Consider the following 8,014-nt stretch of genomic DNA (forward strand, 5'->3'; position numbering starts at 1 on the left):
GCAGAGACAGGAGACTGTCTGGGACTCGCTATCCAGTCAAATCAGCAAGCTCTAAGTTCAGTGAGAAACTCTTGTCTCACAATATAAAGTGGAGAACAACAGAGAAATAAACCAGATGTTGGCTTCTGATCACACACATACACACACACACACACACACACACACACACACACACACACACACACACATGAGCGCTCGCGCACACACACAAATTATTTCAACATGGCGCCGATATAAAAATCATTAATGGAACATTTAAAACTCTTATTTCGAGATCCAGACTAGCCACACTTCAAGTGTTCGATAATTAATGGCTACCACATTAGACAACATAGCCCTATGGTATCAAAACTCAATCCGATCTGAGAGACTTGCCATTTCCCTTTACAGATGATGAAATGGAGGCCCAGCCAGATTAACTGGTTGAAAAGGCAGAGAGGGATCTAAGCTTGGGAATCCCTGTACTTGGAAAGCTGAGGCAGGAGCAGCCTTGGCTCGGGCCAGCCTGGAATACACAGTGAATTTCAAAGCAGCCTGCACTCCATGGGGCGACACCGTCTTGCAGAAGAGAAAAGGAAAAGAAAGAAAGGGTGATAGTGGGCCAGGACAACCAGACTTTGTAGAAAACCCAGAATAAAGCTGCACCGTTGGCTCATAAAACAAAGAAAACTCACAAACATGACTCCATCTAATATTCAACACTTGGCGTTGTGCTAGATGCCACAGGAAACTCAAAAGAGGTGAAAATATACTCCACGGCTTCGAAGTTCAGAGAAGAGAAAAAAACACATGGAAATGGGGCTGGTAGGAAAGCCTACAGATAAAGCTAAGACTCAGAGAGACCTTGATAGATGGGCTGTGTGCCCCAACCCCGGGCTCTGAGATCTCCCTGCATTATTTATTGCCTGCAGAATTAGGAATGCCAGTGCCAGAGCTAGGTCAAGAGAGTGGCATCTGAGTAATAAACAGCTTGACACTCCCTTCCACAAGGGAAAAGGCGAGAAGCTTCCAACTCCTGAAGTTTCCATTAGCAACAACACCTTGTATAAGCGGGGTGAACTGGTTTGAGGTGGTCCAGTGCGTGGCCCCAGGTGTTTACATGGAATAAATGTGGAAAAACTGAGTCAGGCAAGCTGACTCTGGCTTTTTTTTTTTACTTCAGTATTCCTCAGGGGGGCGTTAATACTCTTGTAGTCATCCTACGATTTTAGCTTTGAGATCAGGATTCTTAGTGTGGCCCACAATGCAGTGGCCCACAACCCCTGTATGAAAGGTCTCGGGGGTGGCATCATCTCATCTCGTATCACACCCCTCTTTTCTCTGCTCCTTGCCACTTGGCCTTCCCAGTTCCTCTGGGTCTATCCAAGTCAGGACTAGCACTCTGGTCCATGGAACTTACAAACTCAGTTTGTAACTATGCATCATTTGTTTGGCTCTTCGAGGGATGTCCGTCCCCCTCCTAGGAGAAGTTCCATGAAAGCAGCAGTGGCGTTTGGTTCTGCTGATTATCTCCATGGACCCCAACACAAAGCCTGACACACAAAAAGAGCTCATTTAATATGCGTTGGATGACTCTGCAAATGCAATATATTGTGAGTCTCTGAGACTGGGAGAGATCATTCGGCCCTTGCTAAAGTGTTCTGAGCGTTCGCCCCATGAAGGGTTTACGGAGAGCCTGGAGTTGTCCAGGAACACAGTTTGGAAAGCACGGAGTTAGGAGCTGATGGGGAATGAACCTAAATCCCAATCCTAGTCACTGTCTGGTCCCAGAGGGCTATGCTGAGGCAGCTTTGGTAGGTAGGTCTGCTGTGATTTCTTTTTTGTCTGTGTCCCCTCTTTTACACATAATGACCTGAATTCTCTTAGTCAGGAGACATGGAAACCCTTGCGTGGTGCTTGTAATCCCAGTGTTTAGGGGGCTGGGGCAGCAGGATCAAGACTTCAGGCCTGCCGGGCTACCTAGAGACTTCAAGGCTAGCCTGAACTATATAAGGAGACCCTATTTCTAACAAATCGAAACAAGCTGGGCGGTGGTGGCGCACCCCTTTAATCCCAGCACTCGGGAGGCAGAGGCAGGTGGATCTCTGTGAGTTCGAGGCCAGCCTGGGCTACAGAGTGAGATCCAGGACAGGCACCAAAACTACACAGAGAAACCCCATCTTGGAAAAAAAAAATCAAAACAAGACATCAAAAGCAACAAGTAATTCTCCTTGTAAAGATAATTTAGGGCTGGAGAGATGGCTCAGCCGTTAAAGGCTAGGCTCACAACCAAAAATATAAGATAATTTAACGAGACTTGGTTTTTGTTTTCCTTTGTTTTTTCCAAAAAGCACATAGACTCATTTCTAACTAGGGTTTGAGTAATTCAAAGGAATTGTTTTCTAGAAACCAATTCATGCTATCACATTTCTCTGAGGAGAAGACATGTACCATGGTCCTGTTACAGATCAACTCTGAGGACGACATGAGAAACAGGTTAAAAGCTCTACACACATTTAACCTCCCAAAAAACACAACCAGAGTAGTTTCTTGGTTTGGTTTGGTTTGGTTTGGTTTGGTTTGGTTTGGTTTTGGTTTTGATTTTGTTTTTTCAAGACAGGATTTCTCTGTATAGCCTTAGCTGTTCTTGGCTGTCCTGGAACTTGCTCTGTAAGCCAGGCTGGCCTCTAACTCACAGAGATCTGCCTGCCTCTGCCTCCTGAGTGCTGGGATTAAAGGTGGTGCATCACCCCCACCCAGTCAGAGTGGTTATTTTAATCTAGAGAAGATTGACAGTCTTCTTTAAATAACCCTTACATAAATGTTAAATGAGCCCTGATGAGATCATCAGAGACCTTCAGGATCCCGAAGAACTTGCCATCGCCAAGGCAAAGACTGTTGCCAGAGCTGTTCCTGTTGGAGGAAGTCCAGCTGAGTGAGGATACCATGCTAGACTGCCTGCCCACACTCTCCCTCCGCACTCTGCTTCCCAGGGAGTGGAGACGGGCAAAAGATGGGTAATGCACAGGGGATGGAGGCCAGAGGACAAGTGGGAGGACCACACAACCAAGCTAAGTTCATCGTTACAGGGCACAGGTACTTCCGAAACTGTAGGGGAAAAATAACTCAGTTTGGACCGAAATGCTCCATTTTCTCACAATAACTGGCCCCAGCAAGTTCAGAAGAGCTAAATGAATAAACCCTGTCTTAGTTAGGGTGACTACTGCTGGGATGAAACGCCATGACCAAAGCAACTTGGGGAGGAAAGGGTTTGTTAGGCTTACACTTCCACATCACTGTTCATCATTGAAGGAAGTCAGGACAGGAACTCAAACAGCAGGAACCTGGAGGCAGGAGCTGATGCAGAGGCCACGGAGGGGTGCCGCTTACTGGCTTGCTTCCATGGCTTGCTCAGCCTGCTTTCTTATAGAACCCAGACCACCAGCCCAGGGACAACACCATCCACAATGGGCTGGGGCTCAACCCTCCCCCATCAATCGCTACTTAAAAAGATGCCCTACAGTCAGATCTTAGTGGAGGATCTCAGTTGAGGTTCCCTCCTCTCAGATGACCACAGGTTGTGTCAAACTGACATAAAACCAACCAGCACTGGCCAGGCGGTGGTGGCGCACGCCTTTAATCCCAGCACTCGGGAGGCAGAGGCAGGCGGATCTCTGTGAGTTCGAGGCCAGCCTGGTCTACAGAGCGAGATCCAGGACAGGCACCAAAACTACACAGAGAAACCCTGTCTTGAAAAACCAAAAAAAAAAAAAAAAAAAAAAAAAAATTAAAAAAATAAAAAAAGTCTATCCAGCACTGACCCATAACCACAAGAAAAGATGAAAAAGTAGCCAATTATCTACCCACCCACTAACCAATTAGCACCAAATACATATGGCTCCTTGGATAAATTTATTTACTTATTTTACATCCCAACTAATAAACTTCTTTATACTACCAAGCTCTTGGCTAATTTCAGTCTTTCACCCCCTCTGGTACTCCCCCTGACACAGCAGACCACAGCTGAGAAGAGCACCAGAGTCTCCCACTAAATTACACCCATGCCCACTGACGTCAACTGACTTTTCAGTCCTGCCTAGTGATGAAACAGTATTTCCCTAGACCGTTCACCCCCCTTCTCCTTCTCCTAGGCCACTCTCAATTGCCTCTGCTCAAACTTCCACCACCTTGCCATCCCATTCTCAGCTGATAGACAGCCTCACATTCATTTGATTGAGAAAATAAAAGGCAGATCCACAGTTTACATTCCAGAGCTGTTCCTACGTCTTCGGCCTGCTTTCTTGTTCCTGAGGAAGAGCTGTCTGTACGTCTATCTAGGCAACACACACACACACACACACACACACACACACACACACACCACAGATTCCATTTCTTCTCACTATACAAGGACATGACTGCAACTGGTTTCCCCTCCCTGTTGGATCATTTCTGTCAACATACAAATCATAATCTCTCTGTTACAGATAATAAAAAATACTACAGGTTAGTGGAGAGGAGGCCGAGACGAGTTACACTTCAGAAGACTACCGAGTTGCGCCCGTGGTCCAGGCTGAGAACGGAGAAAGCAAGATGCAAAAAGAGCGTCAGTAGGGATCCTGGAGAGATGGCTCAGCAATTAAGAACACTGGTTGTTCTTCCTTAGAGGTTCTGAGTTCCATTCCCAGCAACCACATGGTGGCTCACAACCATCTGTAATGAGATCTGGCTCCCTCTTCTGACCTGGAGGCAGACATGCAATCAGAACGCTATATACATAATAAAATAAATCTTTAAAAAATAAAAGAGCCTCAGTAGGAGAGACAGAGGTCGAGGACAGAACAACAGCCCTTGTGAAAGGAAAGAGCTCCACCCTTCAGCTCCAAAGAACAAAGGGAATTTCTCACCCTTACAAGTTCTTTTTATTTGGGGCGGGGGGGGGGGGGGGGGCCGGGGGTGTCTCCACATCATGTGACTTAAGGCAGGACTCAAGGCAGGAAAGCACTAGGTGAGAGTAGAGTAATAATTCAGGGTTGTCTTGGGCCCGGGGATCAGAGCTGTGTGGCTTGCTCACAGCTGCAAAGGGGAGGGAGACCGCAAGGCCAGCAGGCTTGGCTTATCAGCTCTGTCTGGGGAGAGACTGTTCTGAGTGGCCTGGCTTCTGGGAGAAGGGGTGGGAGACTGTGGTCTAACACTCCCCATTTCAAGAAAAAGGATGCTTACTGACTCCACTTCCCATGCTAGACTCGCTCACTCTATTTCTCGGCTGCCCTTTATAGATCTACCTAGGACTCTGGGTGTGGTGGCACACGCCTGTCGTCTAGAGGCTGAGACGGGAAGATTGTGAATTCCAAGCCGGCCTGTGCTATGTATTGAAATCCTGACCAAAAAAAAAAAAAAAAAGAGCAAGAGTTACATATGTTACACATGCTCCCTCCATTCCAGCTCTCCTTCCCATCACCCCCCCCCCCCCCCCCCCCCCGAGCTCCAGCCTGGCTTGCCTCCCACCGCCTCAACACAACTGCTATCATCAGGTCACCAGGTCACCAACAGCCACCAGCAAGCAGCTCCACTCAGCACCAACCAACCACTCCCCTCTCCAGTACCTCTAAGTTCCCTCCCCCACCCTGGTGCTCTCGGCTCCCACGCTCCCTGACTCCCCATTGGTGGGGTGCCCCAGAGACCAATCCTCCCAACTTCTTTTATGTTTACCTGAAATCACACCACTGATGATCTGTCTGCTCCCACAGACATCTGGGAAGCTGTTGATCATGTCCTTCCCAGAGCACAGCTCCAGCCTGAACTCCCTCCCTGGACTCTGTATTATTTGTAGCTATTTCCTTGTAAGTGAAACATTTCCTCACAGAGGGAGGCGGAAGACTCAGGAAGTTCATGAAACTTAAGAGGGTTCAGAAAGTTACAGGATTCATAAGGTGCCTCCCAAGGTTGTAAAATCGGCCCACAGTCGCAGGGGAGAGGAGGCTCTCCCACGCAGCCTTACCAGCTTAGTTACCCAAAAGACATCTGAAACACACTATGACCTAAAACTGAAACTCTGATTGTCTCCCCAAATCCACTCCTGCCTCAGTCTCCTCAAACTTAGTAAGTGGCAAACTAGTCTTTCCAATTGTTCTGACCAACAATTAGAATCGGTTTTTGACTGTTTTTCTTATCCCACACCTAATAAATCCCAGAAGCTCTATGTGATGGCTACTGTTAATTGTCCACTTAACCAAACCTGGAATCAGCTGGGAGGAGAGTCTCAAGGAGGGATTGTCTAAAGATGAAGTTGGCCCGTAAGCATGTCTAGGAAGATTGTCTTGATCATGATAATTGATATGGTGAGACTCGGCCCACTATGGGTGACACCATCCCCTTGGGTTTGGGTCCTGGAATGTATGAATGGAGAGATGAGATGAGCATTAAGCATGCATGCATTTATCCTCTCTCTGATCTTGACTGTGGGTGTGATTAGCTGCCTCGATTTCACCACGGTGATGGACAATGACATGGAACCGTGGGCTAAAATAAATCTTTTGTCACCTCAGTTCTTTACGTCAGGGTGCTCCATCATAGCAGCAGAAAAAAACTAGGACACTTCACCTCCAAGATTTGTCTAGAATCTTACCTCCTCTGAACAACTCTGCTGTCCCCACCGTGGTCCAATCACTAGCACCTTTCACCTGGAATAAACCAGTCTCCAGTGAGTCCCTAACCCATTCAGGGTGAAGGTGGTCTCTGGCTCCGCAAGGCCTCCCTTACCTCTCGGACATGAGTTCTTACTGCCCTCCCTTCTTCATGGTGGCCTTCATATCCTGGGCATGTTCCCACCCTGGACCTCAGATCTCTGAGATGATACTAACGGGGCTCACTCTCTCATGTCTGTGCTTGGATGTCTGTCTTTCTGTGACTTCCTGGCCACCAGATTTCAAGATGAAACCTCCTGCCTTGCAATAACCTTGTTTTCCTCTCTTGCATTGTACTCCTAACGCCTGCCACCCTCTGACGTGTCCTGCATCTTGACTAGGTGTTTGTTCGCAATCTGCTCCCCCCGCTAAGATGAAGAGGGTTTGTGTTTATTTTGATCATTGCTATATTCCTAACGCCAAGGCTTACTTATTAAATGAACACGCCATTCCTGAAGTCTCTAAATTTTTTGAAAGCCAGGCAGAAGTAAAATCACCAAAATTCTTCTTACCAAGCCAGAATAACATGGATATCAAATCTGACAAAGAGTGAAAATCGAAAGAGAATAAGAAGAAAACTATAAACCAGTTTCCTTTTAAATAAGTTACATAAAAACATTAGCAAATAAAGCTGAATAACATGTGAAAGGGGAAAAGGTCATGATCAAATGACTCCTAGATTCAGTCTAGAAAGGGAAGCAAGCCTAAATCAATACAAGGAAATCTATGAATGTGATTCATCACATTTATACATCAAAGGAAGACAAAAAAAATTGCAGTAAGTCAATGAAAAGAATCAGAAATAAGATAATTCAGTGGGGATCTAACTCAGGAGCACAGCACTTGCCTCACGTGTTTAACGGCCTGCTTTGAATTCTAGTGCCCACCCCCCTCCAAAATCAACAGGGTTGCACATGGTGATGCATGCCTATAATCTTATATAAACTGAGGCAAAGGGATGGCAAGTTCAAAGCCAATATGGAACTGGAGAGGCAGCTCAGTGGTTAAGAACCTAGCCAGTATTCCAGAGGACAAAGGCTTCAGTACCCAGCACCTATAGGGCAGCTCACCACCACCCATTAACCACAGTTCCAGGGGGAATCTGTTGCCCTCTACTGGCCTCCACAGGCACTGCATGCATGTGGTTCATGGCTATACATACAGGCAAAACAGACATGCATATAAAATAAAAGCTTTTCTTTTTTTATTTACTAGTAAGAATGATTGCTAATCTCTGCAGTTGGGAGGCATAGAGGCAGACAGAGCTCTGTGAGATCGAGAGCAGCTTGATCTACACGGTGAGTTCCAGGACAGCCAGGGCTACATGCAGAGACCTATTCTGAAAACAA

The sequence above is a fragment of the Peromyscus maniculatus genome, chromosome 19, assembly GCF_049852395.1.
Source record: "Peromyscus maniculatus bairdii isolate BWxNUB_F1_BW_parent chromosome 19, HU_Pman_BW_mat_3.1, whole genome shotgun sequence".
NCBI lineage: Eukaryota > Metazoa > Chordata > Mammalia > Rodentia > Cricetidae > Peromyscus > Peromyscus maniculatus.